The sequence below is a fragment of the Eretmochelys imbricata genome, chromosome 7 (genome assembly GCF_965152235.1).
Source record: "Eretmochelys imbricata isolate rEreImb1 chromosome 7, rEreImb1.hap1, whole genome shotgun sequence".
NCBI lineage: Eukaryota > Metazoa > Chordata > Testudines > Cheloniidae > Eretmochelys > Eretmochelys imbricata.
The window spans coordinates 61,121,027-61,137,600 of record NC_135578.1 but is presented as its reverse complement, the minus strand read 5'-3'; the positions used below and the strand labels follow the sequence as shown (position 1 = coordinate 61,137,600).

The following is a 16,574-nucleotide window of genomic DNA, read 5'->3' as shown; positions in this document are numbered from 1 at the left end:
CAATGATGATTGTAAAGCTTGGTTGAGGTGGTGACTTCAGAGGGTGGAAGAGGGTGGGATATTTCCTAGGAAATGCCTTACTGCTAAATGATGAACTAGCTAGCACTTGGCTGAGCCCTCCATGGCTAACACATTGTTGTTAATGTAGCCTCACACTCTACAAGGCAGCATGAATGGAGGGAGGGGAGACAGCATGGCAGAGAGAGACAGAGACACACACTGTGAGTGTGAGAGAGAGATGCGCATTGCCCCTTTAAGTATGCTGACTCTAAGTACATTGCCTTTTTAAGTAGATCAGCAAGTTGAGACAACAGCTGCTGCCAGCAAACTCCCTCCGTCCTGAGCTCTGTCCTGTCGCCCCCACACCCGGCTCTATGGAAATGGGGTAAAGGAACGGGGGGGGGGGGGGGAGGGGGACACCCTGACATTCCCCTTGCACAGCAAGCAGGAGGCTCCCGGGAGCAGCTCCAAGGCAGAGGGCAGGAGCAGCACAGGGCAGTACGGGGAGGGACGGCTGAACTGCCTGGCAATTGATAGCCTGCTGGGCAGCTGCCACACAGGGAACTTAGGGGAGCGGGGAGCTGATGGGGGGCTGCCGGTCCACCCTGGTTCCAAGCCCCCACCAGCTAGCTTCAAAGGGCTGCTCTTTCTGCAAGCAGTGGACAAAACAGTCGGCTGCCAAACAACGTTATAAGGGAGCACTGTGCAACTTTAAAAGAGCATGTTCCCTAATTGGTCAGCAAGGTAACAACGAAACAACATTAACCGGGAAGACTTTAAGTGAGGCATTACTGTATTGAACAGAACCAGACCCAGAACCGATCCCTGCAGGACCCCACTCATTACGTCCTTCCTGTGAACCACTGATAAGTAGTCTGGGAACGGTTTTCTAACCAGTTTTGCACACACCTTACAGTAGCTCCATCTAGGTTGTATTTCCCTAGTTTGTGAGGAGGTCATGCGAGACAGTATAAAAAGCTTTACTAAAGTAAAAATATACCACATCTACCACTTCCCCACTATCTACAAGGCTTGTTACCCTGTCAAAGAGAGCTATCAGGTTGGTTTGACACAATTTGTTTTTGACAAATCCATGCTGACTATCATTTATCACTTTATTTTCTTCAAGATGTTTGCAAATTGATTGCTTAATTATTTGTTCCATTATCTTTCCAGGTACAGAAGTTAAGCTGACTGGTCTGTAATTACCCAGGTTGTCTGTATTTCCCTTTTTATAGATGGGCACTATATTTGCCCTTTTCCAGTCTTTTGGAATCTCTCCAGTCTTCCATGACTTTCCAGAGATAATCACTATTGGCTCAGATATCTCCTCAATCAGCTCCTTGAGTATTCTAGGGTGTATTTCATCAGGCCCTGGTGACTTGAAGACATCTAATTTGTCTAAGTAATTTTTAACTTGTTCTTTCCCTGTTTTAGTCTCTTCTGATCCTACCTCATTTTCACTGGTATTCACTATGTTAGATGTCCAGTCACCACCAACCTTCTTGGTGAAAATGGAAACAAAAGTCATTAAGCACCTCTGCCATTTCCACATTTTCTGTTATTATTTCCCACCTCCCCATTGAGTAACGGGCCAACCCTGTCCTTGATCTTCCTCTTGCTTCTAATGTATTTGTAGAATGTTTGCTTGTTACCCTTTACGTCTCTAGTTAGTTCAGTCTCATTTTGTGCCTTGGCCTTTCTAATTTTGTGCCCACATACTTGTGTTATTTGTTTATATTCATCCTTTGACCTAGTTTACACTTTTTGTAGGACACTTTTTTGATTTTTAGATCATTGAAGATCTCTTGGTTAAGCCAGGGTGGTCTCTTCCCATACTTCCTATCTTTCGCAGTGGGATAGTTTGCTCTTGTGCCCTTAATAATGGCTCTTTGAAAAACTGCCAGCAGTCTTCAATTGTTTTTCCCCTTAGACTTGCTTCCCATGGGATCTTACCTACCAATGCCCTGAGTTTGCTAAAGTCTGCCTTCTTGAAATCCATTGTCTTTATTTTGCTGTTCTCCATCCTACCATTCCTTAGAATCTTGAACTCTACCATTTCATGATCACTTTCACCCAAGCTGCCTTCCACTTTCAAATTCTCAACCAGTTCCTCCCTATTTGTCAAAATCAAATCTAGAACAGCCTCTCCACTAGGCGCTTTCTCCATCTTCTGAAATAAAAAATGATCTCCAATACATTCCAAGAACTTGTAGGGTAATCTGTGCCCTGCTGTGTTATTTTCCCAACAGAAATCTGAGTAGTTGAAGTCCCCCATCACCACCAAGTCCTGTGCTTTGGATGATTTTGTTAGTTGTTTAAAAAAGCCTGTTGTTTACCCTATGTCAAAGCCGTATATCCACGGTGGTGTTAAAATCCCCAGCCACAGCCAGGCATTCATGAGGATCCAAAGCACTGGACGCCTGCCAATAGAAGCGCACCTGCTCCAGGCCCCGTATCAGGGCATAGATGTTGATCAGATTGAGAATCAGCCCCTCCACACACACCTGGAGGTGCAGCAGGCATCCAGGCATGACTTTGGCAACCCCCTAGCACCTTGGAGCATAGATCTATGGAGAACAGGGTGGCCACTCTGCTTAAGAGCATGGTGGGGTGGCTGAAATATACTGTCTCCCCACTGCAGATGCCTGTTGGCTTCGGCGGCCAGATTGATGAGAGTCTCCTGCAGGAAGATCACAGAGTACCCCTCTGCCTGAAGGAAGGAGTGCACCTGTCACCTGCAGTCACTCTACATCCCCTGATGTTCATGGAGGCAAAGGTGGTGTGGGCCTCATTGGGGAGGCAGAGGATCCTCAGGGCCAGGAGTGCTAGCTGCAATTTGTGGCCCAGCCTGAAAACATTCAGGGAATGGAGGAGCGGTAGGCTGCGGTGTCCTGCTTCATGGTGCCCTTGCCAGTGCTTTTGTTTTCTTGCTGAGGGAGATGATATGTGTATGCCAGCAGTTACAAGTTACCATACAAGTATATTTATTCTTAGTGCAAAAGTTTTACGGAGAAGATATATAAAGAGCAATAAATGGATTTACATAAACACTAAACATACCAGAAATAGTGCATTTTCCATGTGGGCCATTGGTAAGCCTTCCAAACCTTCAGCAAGGGGTGGGGCCCCAAGGCCAAAAGTTCTCTTTGCCAAATCTAAAAAATGACCCTGAGTCTACTTTAACCCAGCCTTTTATACCAAATGTCTTATTGTGTCTCCCTGCCTCCTGAAAACAGGAAAAACCTTCCCACTGCCTATTATCCAAGAGGTCAAGCTTCAAAGCTAACCTTGGGGTTCTGCATTAATTGCATCCATGTGGTACAAAGAGCTATGGATATTCCACAGCTCATACTGTCTGGCCCATCGCAGTAGAATGGCTCTTTGATGTTTTTTTCATGCTTTCAATGTAAAATACAATCTAGTCCCCAAAGATACTGTTGGGGAACTGGGGCATGGCCACTAGGTAACTCGAGGGAATGGAAGACCATGAGTGTCGATGAAGCCCCCTCACACTAGGCCCAAGTGTCCTTGGTGCTCTCCCCCTCCCCGCCTGGAGGCACTCGCAGCAGCTCTGTGTACTAGGCCCAAGTGTCCTTGGCTCCCCCGCCTGGAGGCACTCACAGCAGTTATGCTGAAGATCTGCAACAATATGTTGCAGAGTCAGACTGCCTGAAACTAAGCAAGGCCAAACAGGGCACATATGGAAGAACAGTGCTGAATAAAGCAGCTTTATGTATGGTTTAAGAAATGATACAGAGCACAAGGGCACTAGCTGGGAACTGGATTGGCTGGCTATATGGATACTTAGGGCAGCTTGCTATTGGATAAGTATGCTGGGAAAAAGGATGTATAAAAGCCTGTGTAACTTCCTGCTCTGTGTGCAGGATTTGAGATTCTATTCTCCCTGTACCTTTTTGCACCTGCAAATAAACTTTTCTGCTTCTCCACCCCGTTGTGATTATTGGGTGTAGCACACCGGGTAGCGAACCAACTCCAGCTGTTGTTTAGCCTCTCGGCACTGGGTGCTGGCAACAATACCATATGTGGTTGCAGTATCTGTCTAGGGTTGCCAGGCATCCGGCTTTCAACTGGAACGCCCGATTGAAAAGGGACCCTGGTGGCTCTGGTCAGCACCGCCGACTGGGCCATTAAAAGTCCACTCAGCAGTGCAGTAGGGGCCTGGGGCTTAGACAGGCTCCCTGCCTTCCCTGGCTACGCACTGCCCACGGAAGTGATGGCCAGGTCCCTGCAGCCCCTAGGTGCTAGGGTGGCCAGGGACTGGGAGGCTCTGCGTGCTGCCCTTGCCCCCGCCCCCAGGGCCAGCTCTGCAGCTGCATTGGCCAGGAACCATGACTTATGGGAGCTGTGGGGGGCGGCACCTGCAAATGTGAAGGCAGCACACATCGCACAGAGCCGCTTGGCCACCCATGCGCCTAGAAGCTGCAAGGACCTGGAGGCTGCTTCCTCGGAGCTGCGGTAAGTGCTGCTTGGATCCTGCACCCCCATCACCTGCCCCAGCCCGGAGTCCCCTCCCATATCCCAAACCCCTCATCTCTGGCCCCACCCCCGAGCCCACACCCCCAGCCGGATCCCATATGCCCTCTCGCACCCTAACCCTCTGCCCCAGCCCAGTGAAAGTGAGTGATGGTGGGGAAGAGTGAGCGATGGAGGGAGGGGCATGGAGAGACTGGGAGGTGAGTCTGGGAGAAGGGGCGGGGCAGAGCTGTTTGGTTTTGTGTGATTAGAAAGTTGGCAACCCAAAATCTGTCACCGCTAGCTCTGGGGGAAACGGTGTCAGCGACACGCACACATACACGCACTCAGGAACAGTCCTATGGAGCTGTGAATTCAGTGCCGGAGGAGTGGTGCGGTTGACGTGTATGGTGAGTGTGGCCGTAGGGAAGGGCTGGGCTGATGCGGGCACGGTCACAAGGATGTTGATTCCAGAGGCTGTGGGGGGAAGGTTTTAGTCCAGTAATGGCTGCAGCCAGGGTAGCCAATAGGTGCCAAATCTGCACCGCCAGATGCTTTTAAAAGGACCTTGAAATCTTTGTATTTACTAATTATTATCAATATTTTTTTTAATTATTTTCTCTGGAAGCTGGACCTTGACCATAAACAATTGACTTGGCTATGCCCGGCCTGAGGTGAGTGGGCTGGTGTTTTGGAGCTGGTTCCAGGGGGAAGGGTTTGGGTGACGCACACAGCGATCAGGACTGTGTGTTCTGCAGGGGAAGGGTTTAGCTGACGCACACGGCAAGCCGGGCTATGAATCAGGGGAAGGGTGTGAGTGATGCACGGGGTGGTCAGGGTTGTTGGTTCCGGGGAAGGGGGCCGGGTCGCTCCGATGTCATCGTGCTGCGCGCGAGGGGCCGGTTCTGGTATGTCCGCGCTCGGCGGAGGGTGCGGGCGGAGCCGGGCTCGGCGGGGCTGCGGCTATTTCGGTCTGAGCGCCCGCTGCTTTCAGCCCTGCCCCGGGCGGGGCGCCGATCGAGCTGTTCCACCCCCCGCTAGGGCCGCCCTGCTGGCGCCCCGGGCCGGTTGTGCTGGCTGCTCCCGAGCCGCACGGTCCTGTCCTGATACGCTCTGGCGCTTTCCCCCGTTTTCTTGTAGCTGTAATAGCCGGGCCGGCAGGGAGACTCTCCGTGCCAAAGGAGAGGTCTTCAGGAGGAAGTTGTTAGAAAACAGGCTTCATAATGGAAACCGTGTTGCATATTCAACCTTGTTATTGCTGTCAGCTAGCGTAACTGGAGAAGTAATGACACGGTTCCGAAGATGCCGAAGTACTTCCAATTTGATTTCCGTAAATAAAACGCTTTTGCAATGTTTTGTTTTTTAATACCTCTTAACAGAAAGTTGCACTGTGCCAGTGTCGTATATTTTTTTAGTGGTTTTAATCACCATTTGGGATGGGGTGTGACTTAGACTGTACTAAGCCTGAAGGTGAGTAAGGACTGAGCTAAAGGGCTCCATATCTTGTAGCCCAAATGGTGAGGCTTCCATGGGCATCACACACTTTTTTCTGTTTATTTAAAACCAGAAATGTCGGACGTTTCAGAAAAAATTGTAAAGAGAACATTAATATTCCATGGTTTAAACACCTAACATTCAAGATATGCTCGTTATGGCTACTCATGTAATCCTAACTCTGCCCCTTGTGTGTGTGCGTTTCAATATAAGTTTTAATTACATGATATTATGTAATAAAGTTGACATGATTGTAGAAAAATGTTGTCTATTTTGGGGAGATGTACATTACATGAGGCAGCACTTGTTTTTTCCTGATCCTCAGAGGTTTCAGGCGGTCTGTCTCTTAGGACTTCTGTTCTGGGAAAGTGCGTCTGTTTGAGTTAATCAGCATTTAGACAGTAGTGACATTTTGGGCAGGATTTTCCCCAGCCACATGGGTGAATTGAGTGTGTGAATCCTTGGTTGTAAGCAAGATGGGGTCACAATATTTAATATTACCAATTCAAAAATTATAGATGCACAAACTCATTATGGCGTCATCTTGTCTTTATTTCTACTTTATTTCTCTCCTAGACTGGCCTTTGGGGATGTTGAAGAAAAATTTAATGTTGTTCAACATTGTGCAAGCTGTACAAGAGAAAAATGGAGAATTTGATGTAAGATTTATCTTTCTGCTTCTGCATCGTGGTCTATGAGATTAGGAGTGTGTCACTGTATCGTGGCTACCACTGGCAAGTGAAAAAATTCCTGGTCTACAACAGTGTTAAATTAAGCCAAATGCTTATTTTATTAGACTCCTCTAAATCTAATGTGAATTAGAAGCACAATGCTTAACATGTGCATAGTGCTTCCCATCTTTAAGATATTGAACAAATATTAAGTCTCACAACCTCTTTAAAGTTAGTACTACAGCTATGTCTTATTCTCATATTTGCAGGTGGGAAACTGAAGCAAAGAGATGCAGTGACTTGCTCAAGGTCACTCACTGAGAGTATGTTTACACTATGGAGACTGCACGGACATAGCTGTGGCGCTGTAGCTATGCTGGCATAATCCCATAGTGTAGATGCAGCCTACACTGATGAAAGGGGTTTTTCTGTTGTCATAAGAATACCACCTCCCCAAGAAACAATATGTGCATCTTCACTGGGGTTTAAGTTGGAGTAACTATGGCATTCAGGGGTGTGGATTTTTCACAGCCTTAATTTTAAGTGTAGACCGGGCCTTAGTTAGTGGCAGAGCCAGAAATAGAACCCAGGAGTTCTGGCCTTTGGCTCCCACTCTCATTCTATATTAATCGTAATGTAGAACTTGGATTACTTTACCAAAATTGATTTTTGGTTTCTGAGTGGCAGTTCATACAAAGGTAACTATTTTTCATAAAACCCAGCCATTTCTGAGTTAAAGTGGATGAAAGGAAGGGTGTCTTTACTTGTAAAGATTTTGTAAGTTATATTTTTTTTTTAAAAGTGAGTTAAATAACAAGTGTTGTTACCTGTCACTTCATTTACAACCCCAAGCATTTAAGAGTGAAAAAATTAATAGCTGAAAGATACTGTAAATCTTGCTCCTACACATATGAGAAAATAAATATTTATTTTCAAATAGAAATGCATATTTCATTATAACACATCAACTTGAAGTCTGGTTTGTTTTATTAATACTTTTTAAAAATATTTTGATAAGTACTTTCTTCAGATTCCCTTAAATGGGAAAACTTGTGTTCTTTATCAGTTGGCATCAGTATTTTTGGGTGAAGTGTTTCTAATTTTTGTTTCTTGAGAATGATGTATGTAGCTTAATAGGAAAAGTGTGTTCTGTGTTTGTACAGTGCCTAGCCCAATAAGGTCCTGGTCCATGACAGGGGCTCCTAGCTGATACAGGATTACAAATAAGTAATAAAACAGTATTGATTTATAATAAAATTAAGAATGTATATGGACTTGCATTTGAGACTGATTAACGTGTTACTGATGCCTTTGTTTTTCAGACATGTTTATATTTTGAGACTGGTGATGAAAGAATATTGATTTTTGCGTTGGAGCCAAGGTAGTTGTGATATGTTGCAATAGACATTTATCATATTTAATAAACACGTTACTCTCAAGTGGGAGTGTAAAATGGGATAATCTCTAAACTAGTAAATATTGTTTTGAAGAGCTTTAGTGTAGTAAGTGATATAACAGGTATGTACAGTGTTGTCACTTTTTGTACCTTTTACTGCTTTTTTTAAATGAGATTTTGTTTTTGCATGTTTTAACATCTTCCAGTTTTTTATTTTTCTTGTAGTAAATTAACATAATTTTTAAATAAATGGGAAGGAGAAACATGGGACTCAGTGGCCTTTTTTCCTAATTCTGAAAGATGCTGTGAAAAAAGCGAACCAAACACCTTCACCATCTCATGACTGTGTGTTGTGCAACTGCAATTCAGTGACCTACTGTGATTTAAACAGTGTTAGTAGGAGTCTATTACACTTGCCTAAAACTACTGTTGCTGTGGAATATAATCCAAATTTTGAGCTGAATATGAACTATTATAGGATCAAATTAATTCATTGTTTTCTTTATATCCAACCATAAATTCCCAAGTGGATTTTCTTTCAGGCTGCATCCTATCCATAAATCCCATTCATTGCCATACTGGCTAAAGCCCAACTCACCTGCATTCAAAGTAATTTTTTGCAGTTCCTTACGCTTTTTTAAGTCAGCTGATAATTGACAGACTGCTACAAAATCTCCTCTCAGATAGGGCATGGGAGGTTTCGTGGCTTTTGTATTTTGAATCTTGCAACTGTGGGCCTGGTTAGCCATGAAAGTCACTCAATGTATTTTGTGTTCAGGCGGGAATTATCATGGCAAGGTCTGCGTTAGTTTGCTGTGAATAGCTGCTTATATATTTTCTGACCTCTTGTTATGTTCTCGTGCTTCCTTCCTTCCTTGCTAAGGGTGGCTAGTCAACAGATCATGTCTGGATTTTGCCTAGGCATTTGGTGGGCATTACCAGTCAGTGGTTGAACTCTTTGCAGAGGTGGTGGAAGAAGTAAACAAGTGTCTTCTGAAAGAAATTACCAGAGTCCGCACCTACAGTTGCAGGTAGGGTTATAGCACATCAGTGGAAGAATGCAACCTCAACTGCCTTGAAAGGGAACAGGTCACATTTAAACCTAAGCATAGGCAAACTCCTCTCTCTCTTTTTTTTTTCCTTCTTGGCATCCCACATGGTAGATAAAAATTCCCAACCAGCAGATAGGGAACAGGACAAAAGTAAAACCTGTGATCACTTAAATGGCCACTTGAACATGCTAATTTTTCCTGTTACAGCAAGTGCAGAGAGCTGATTTTGTTGAAGGACAGTGACAATAGACAGGAATGTTTATTGTCTTCAACTGATAAAGACCAGAGGGGCTTCATATAATCCAGGAGGCTTTCCTCTCTGTTTGGGCTACTGAGATAGGAAGGAAAGCTTAAAAGTGTGTGCTGTAACATGTGTAAATCTTTTTGGTCAGTGTCCACAAACATGGATGCTCAGTGACCAGTTTCTGCTGAATTGATTATGGAAGGGTGCATTGTGGTGGTTTTCTGCCTGGCGGATCTGTGACAGTGTCAGAGCGGCCTCAACCTACCACAAAGAGTATAAAGGAGAAGGACAGTCATGAAAACTTTTCCAGAACTTTCAGTTTTCAGTTATTCTTCCAGCTCCTACAAGGCGGACCTGCCTCATAAGTTTAAGTCTGTAGAGACAGGTGATCATCTGTCGCACATGATGACAAGTAGTACTGAGGGGTGTACAAACCCCCGTGATGGATTTATTGTCTTACCTAGGAGAATAGTATGGTTTGTGTCTTTTTTCTTATTGTGTCTCCCATCTCCAGGTGATTCCTGTACCACTCACTCTTGTGCTCCTGAAGATATTAAAGAGTCCTTTATTGTACAAGCGCAAGAACAACGGATCGAATTACTAGAAATCTCAGAGCACTTGGATATCACGCAAGTATGAAACAAGATTTTCACTTCTCATTTATTTAACCTTAATCCTTTCTGGTTTGTCATTTCATTGAAAAGTATCCTTTACATGACCAGAGTTAAGCTGTAGGCAGTTGTTGTAATAGAAGATACTGTAGGCCTGATTTTTTCAGAGGTGCTGAGTACTTAGTTATCCAGGTGAAGACAGTGTGCCCTGCAAGTGTCCTGCATCTCTGAACATTAAGCCCTGTATCAGTAATTGCTGTAGGTAGATGGTTTGGTGTAGCATTTAGTTAAACATTGCTTGTATAACCTCCTATTCCTTTTATTTAAATAAAACCCCTGAGTTTCCCAAAGGTAGGTGCAGTTTTTTCAGCGTTTTTCTTAACGATTTAATTTATAAAAACACCCTTTATGTTTTGTAGATTAGTCACCTCTCTGCTATACGGTGTCTGTAAGTAAAGCTCAGAAGCCAGGGGGAATCAGAAATGTCTGAGGTGAGGGGATATAAGAAATAAGTCTTCATCTGGTGTGCCAGTCATGTGCACACGGTCAGCTGAATTTGTTCCTGGAAGAGCAGGTACAGCTCCATTTGCTCCGGTGGAATAGTAGTAGTGTATGCCAGCTGACTGGCTTTTTGGTGCACTTGCCTGGGTAGAGTTTAGAAAGTTCTTGGCCTTCTTGTTGGATCAATGACTAATAACTAGCAGCAGTGTAGCTTGTTGTGTCCTTTGGACCCATTACTCCTTGGAAATCACATCTGCAGCAGAAGTGAGACACAAGCCAAAAATTAAGTCCCTGCTTTTTCTTTTAACTTGGACACACCCTGGTTTATCTTCATGCAAGCTGCCTGGTCAGCACTACACAGAGAAGCCTGACTTCAAGCAAAGCTGAGGCTTTTCTCACCCCGACTCAGAGAAAGCTCCTGTGAGGAAATGGGAACATAAATACTTAACTTTGTAAAGGACCTAGATGCCATGAATAAAACCAGACTCGCTTTTCAAGGTGAATATTAACATCCCTTCAGTACAGGAAGGGCCAGATCTTACCTCATGATCCTGAAGAGTTGACTGGCTAGCGTCTCGGCAATGGCACAGATGTGTTTGTATTACTATTTAAAGGAATGCAAGTGTTTAATATACCCTCTGTGCATTGGGAAGTGAAAGGGCTTGATTTTCAGCAGGTGGGGATGTGCAAATTATGTTTATATGTTGAAACCAAACTAAAATAATTAAAGGTGCTTCATCCTGGGCTGTGTAAAACTCCACTAAACTGAGACAAAAACAGCATTAGCCAGACCAACTGCCTTGCTGTGGACAAAACCAGACATCAGCATGAGATGAACTTCCTCTCTCCTTGCATCCTGCAGATCCCCTAACACCACAACTTCTTTACAAACTCCGCATTCTCCAAATGCTTTTCACCATGTACTAATGGTGAGCATATTCAGACAGTTTCAGTCAAGAAAATGAATTTCTAAGTTGAGGGCCCTGTCCTACCAGCAGCATCCTCTCTAGTAAACCAAGGAGGCTGTACTCTGAGCACTTCCATTGATCTTGTGTCAGCAGCTCAAAAGGGCAAAGGCATCTCAGGCAGGCAAGCCTCAGGCCATCAAGAGCTTTACAGGCCAAAACAGACAACTGAAACTCCACCCAGTGGCCAATAAGCAGCTGGTGTAGATCACAGAACACTGGTGGTAGGAGCTCCTGGCAAGTTACCCTAGTTATTCTGAAGCAACTTTAGTTTCCAAATGGATTTAAGGTACTATAGCCCCACGTTGCACTAGTGAATGATGAAGGCCTGCATGACAGAGGCCACCCAAATTGGGTTTGACACACATGCAGAGTAAGCTAGCTGCCTGTCTTGCTGTGTGCATGCAGAAAGTGGGGTGTGCATGCAATGCATTCATGTGCATATGTGCCTAGGAATGTACTGAAAAACAGGCCCAGTGAGTTGGTAACAAATTTCAGACATGCGAAGTCTTCCTTTCAGTGTTTTATAAATTCATCATCAGTATCATCAAATGTGCACAATATACTGAGGGCCATTGCGCAGCTGGAGTGACCATAGAATCATAGAACTGGAAGGGACCTCGAGAGGTCATCTAGTAGTCCAATCCCCTGCACTCAAGGCAGGACTAAGTATTATTTAGACCATCCCTGAGAAGTGTTTGTCCAACCTGCTCTTAAAAATCCCCAATGATGGAGATACCGACAACCTCACTAGGCAATTTATTCCGAGTGCTTAATCATTCTGACAGGAAGTTTTGGATGATGGCATCGTACCAGACATCGCAGAGTGAAGTTCCCAGATATGGCTCAATTCTGAAAATCCATGAATCTCTGGGGCAGTCCTGCAGGTGATGTCAGGTAGGTGTCAAGGTGCATCAGTGAAGAGTTTGAGAGCACAATGAGCTGGGGTGTTTTTGGCCCTCTTGGCAACATGGCCGAAGAGCAAGCAATTGGAGGAAGACCAAATCTCGCTCGAAGTTGAACCATTTTATGCACAGCATTTGATGCTGACAGCGCATATAGAATGCCTCTAGCTGCTCCAAGTCTGCTTGTAGGAGGGTCCAGGTTTCTGACCCATACAGCAGTGCAGGCAGTACACAGGTTTGTTAGATCTTGAACTTTGTCTTAATGCAGAAATATTTTTGCATTCATAGGCAAGACATAGACTTCATTCAAGAGGCAGTGAGACCTATTCTTCAGTGGATGTCCAGTTTGTTGCGACCATTTGAACTCGTCCCCACCTGCACCAGGGTTTCTGGTAGCCCAGCTCTGAGGCCTGGTCTACACTACAGAGTTTTTGTTTGCAAGGCAGCTTATGTTGACCTAATTCTGTAAGCATCTACACTAAAATGTTGCTCCCACCGATGTAACTCACCCTCTCCACTGACTTAGTAACTCCACCTTCACGAGAGGCATAGTGCTTAGGTCAACATAGTTTGGCTGACACAATATCAGTGACACTGCGTTACTTATGTCTACATTAGTGGCTTCCAGGAGGTGACCCATGATGCCCCATCGTAACTGCTCTCGTCGCCTTTTAGAACTCCACTGCCTGGCAGTCAGATGCGCGTGTACATGCCCCTCCCCCTTTAAAGCCCCACAAATTTTAAATTCTATTTCATGTTTGGTTGGTGTGGAGAGCTCACATAGCAACTGCCCAGCTGACCATGCTGGCTGCACGCAGCAGACGTGCTCTTGCCTGGAGTGCACAGCAGGTGGTGGCTCGCCTCGGTCTGTGGGGAGAAGAGGCGATGCAGGCACAGCTCTGATCCATCCGTAGAAACGTTGACATCTATGACCAGATCACTTGGGGCATGGGGGAGAAGGGCTACAAAAGGGACGTGCAGCAGCGCCGTGTAAAAATCAAGGAGCTGCAGGAGGCGTACCAGAAGGCAAGGGAGGCAAACTGTCACTCTGGTGCGGAACCGCAGACATGCTGCTTCTACAAGGAGCTGCAAGCCTTCCTTGGCGGAGACACCACCACCAAGAGCCCCGTGGATACTTCGGAGGAGCTAAAATCAGAGGCCCCTGCAGTCACGACAAGCAGGAGGAGTTTTGGAGGACAGGTGAATGGGGGAATCCAGTGGCACAGTGAGCCAGGACCTCTTTCTGACTGCTGGAGCAGTTGAGCAAGTCCCTACTGTCCAGTACCGGCGATCCTGATGCAGGGGTTGGAACCTCTGGTAAGTATGCTGTTTGTTTTGATGTTGCAGGGACATGTGTTCATTTACTCTTTTTTAATCAGGCAAGAAGAGAGAGCAACTCTGCCTCTACTGGTTATTTCACTCTGTGCCTCTCATTCCCCTATTCAGCTAGGCAAAGGGGGCCCTGTGGAACAGTCTATTTATGTGCACCGGGATGTCCTGGGAATCTTCCATAGAGATTTCAAGAAAACTTTTCTGGAGGTAGTCTGCAGTCTTTGAAGGTTTCTGGGGAGGACTGCTTTATTTGTTCCACTGCAGTAGGACACTTTCTCACACCAATGAGCAGTTACATCAGCAGGCACCAATGCAGCACACAGGCTAGCAGCATACGGATCCAGTCTCCAACCAGACTTGTTCAGGAGTTGTTCCCTTTCAGCCTCTATTACCCTTGGGAGTGAGATACCAGCTAAAATTACCACCACCTGTAGAAAATGGTGCTAGTATTCCATTCAGTTGCCCTGTCGACATATACTGATGCCCGTGTGCTCACCCCTATTATTGTCCCAAATCGTCCCTTTCCTACCCCGGGCCATAATCATGGCTAAGGCTATGTTTCAGTCACGGGTATTTTTAGTAAAAGTCATGGAGGGGCGGTTCGGGGGTACCACAGGAGGTGGCTTGGGGCGGGGGTGAGGGGGAGTTGGTGGGGCTGGCAGGGTCTTCCAACCTTGCTCCACATCTCTGCAGCTCCTAGGTGGCAGAGGCAGGGGTCCTGCTGCTCCCCCACAAGCACCAACTGCCGCAGTTCCCATTGGTTGGGAACTGCAGCCAGTGGGAGGTGCGGGAACGGGGCCTGCAGCTCCCCCTACCCCTCTGCTGCCTAGGAGCTTCAGGGTGGCCATGTCAGTGGGAGCTGGGGAGCCCCCGCACCCCGAGGTAAGTTCGCCTCCCCCCTGCACTCCCCCTGCCCCTAACCCTGAGACCCCACCCACACACCCAAACTGCTGCTGCTGGCCCAGGGGCTGCCAGCTTGGGCAGTCCCTGAGCCAGGACCAGCTGCTGCAGAAGTCATGGAGGTCACAGAAAGTGACGGAATCTGTGACCTCCGTGACAGACTCACAGCCTTAATCATGGATGAATACCAAGGGAGCATGTAGTGATCCACACAAGTTACAAGCAAGGAGAGTGAAAACACTTAAAATAGTACCTCTATGCACTGTGCTTTTTGCAGCTGGAAATTTGGCCTTGAGGCTCCCTTCATCTACACCACTGGAACAGCTCAGATGATGAGAAGAAAGGGGATGAGGGGTGACATGTTCCAAGAGATTCTGCAAGCCTCTAGTGTTGCACATATCGAGCAGAGGGCTTGGAGAAGCACCCTTGTGGACAGAATGGAAAGAGAGAGTGCAGAGAGGAATGACACACGCAGCAGGTCATGATAGCGCTTCTCAAGCTCCAGACAGACATGCTGGAGATTCTTCTAGACCTTCAGATCCAAGTAACCCTTGCTTGCCTCCCGCTGCAGTCTGTTGATAACTGCATTCTGGGACCTCCCTACACTCCCGGCCTCTACATTCCACATATATTTCTGGGCCATTGCAGTACCCCTACCACTCCACCCCGAGGGAGAGTACACGCAATCCGAGCTGAATATACACTGACCTATGAGAGACATGGTTGGTATATTTGTGTTTGAAATGAGAATGACTGTTCTTTCTCCTTCAAAGGTTCTTTTCCCTGTATTTATATAGTTTCATTCAGTTACAGTTATTTTTGTTTGCATGAGTTTGGAATAAAAGTCTATTTACGGAAACTTAGTTCATCTTTAATAGTTCACAACATATGGTAGCTGGGGCTGACATTCAACGATAATAGCAATTGGTGCATTTGCAATGTGTTATTACCACACACACAGCACTCATAAGGTTCAAAGCGGAGTGCTAAAAAACAATGCCAAATAGAGTACACTACACCAACACTCACTACAGTGGCTCACTTTGGAAATGGTCTTTCAAAGCCTCTCTGAGCTGTAATGCTCCCCGTCGATCTCTTCTTACAGCCCTGGTATCTGGCTGCTCAAAATCAGCCGCCAGATGTTCTACCTCCATATTCCACCCTGGCAGAAGCTTTCCCCTTTTGCTTCACAGGTATTATGAAGCACGCAGCAGACAGCTATAAGCCTGGGGATATTTTTTTAATGAAAGTCCAATCCCATGAGTAGACAGCCCTAGCACTGATTCAAATGACCAAAGGCACCTTCAACAGTTATTCTGCACCTACTGAGCCTGTAGTTGAAGCACTCCTTGCTGCTGTCAAGGTGGCTAGTGTAAGGTTTCATGAGCCATGGGAGTAACGGGTAGGCTGGGTCTCTAAGGATCACTATTGGCATTTCCATATCCCCAATGGTAATCCACTGCTCTGGAAAGGAAGTCCCTGCTTGCATCCTTCTGAACATCTTTATCTGTTTTTAAAGATGTGTGTGTCATGCAACTTCCCTGATCAGCCCGCGTTGTTGTTGGTGAAATGTCCCTGGTGATCCACCAATGCTTGCAATACCATAGAAAAGTAGCCATTTCTGTTGATTGTACTCCTTGGCAAGGTGGTCTGGTGCCAAAATAGGGATATGCATGCCAGCTATTGCCCCCATTGGAATTTGGGAACCCTATTGCTGCAGAACCATTCAGAAGGTCCTACATGTTGTCAAGAGGACACGATTAATGGCCTTGCACACTTGCATCATATCAACCCCCCTGGTGGATTTCCCAACTCCAAATTAATTCTTGACTTATTGGTAGCAATCTGGCATAGCCAGCTTTCACACAGTGATTGCCACTTGCTTCTCCACCATGAGTGAAGCTCTCATTTTGATGTTACTGCACTGGAGGGCTGGGGCGAGCTTCATGCACCATTCCATCAATGTGGCCTCGTGCATCTGAAAGTTCTGCAGCAACTGCTCGTCATCCCAAACCTGCATAACAATG

The 16,574-nt window shown here is 46.0% G+C and overlaps 1 long non-coding RNA gene and 1 other non-coding gene across 19 annotated transcripts; both read left to right on the top strand.

The window, feature by feature from the left end:
- The first annotated feature begins 5,279 nt into the window (after positions 1–5,279).
- On the top strand, positions 5,280–15,406 carry LOC144267347 (uncharacterized). Of its 18 annotated transcripts, none has more exons than XR_013346601.1 (9): positions 5,280–5,384; positions 6,547–6,629; positions 6,911–6,964; positions 7,964–8,022; positions 8,959–9,068; positions 9,848–9,966; positions 12,199–12,307; positions 12,604–13,632; positions 14,825–15,406. It is a non-coding gene; the product is annotated as an uncharacterized LOC144267347 (long non-coding RNA). The 18 variants fall into 18 exon arrangements; XR_013346598.1 differs by having other exon boundaries at positions 8,921–9,068; XR_013346595.1 differs by having other exon boundaries at positions 8,338–9,068.
- Positions 9,540–9,682, top strand: LOC144268520 (small nucleolar RNA SNORA12). Its single transcript, XR_013346779.1, has one exon. It is a non-coding gene; the product is annotated as a small nucleolar RNA SNORA12 (small nucleolar RNA).
- Positions 15,407–16,574: the final 1,168 nt, after the last annotated feature.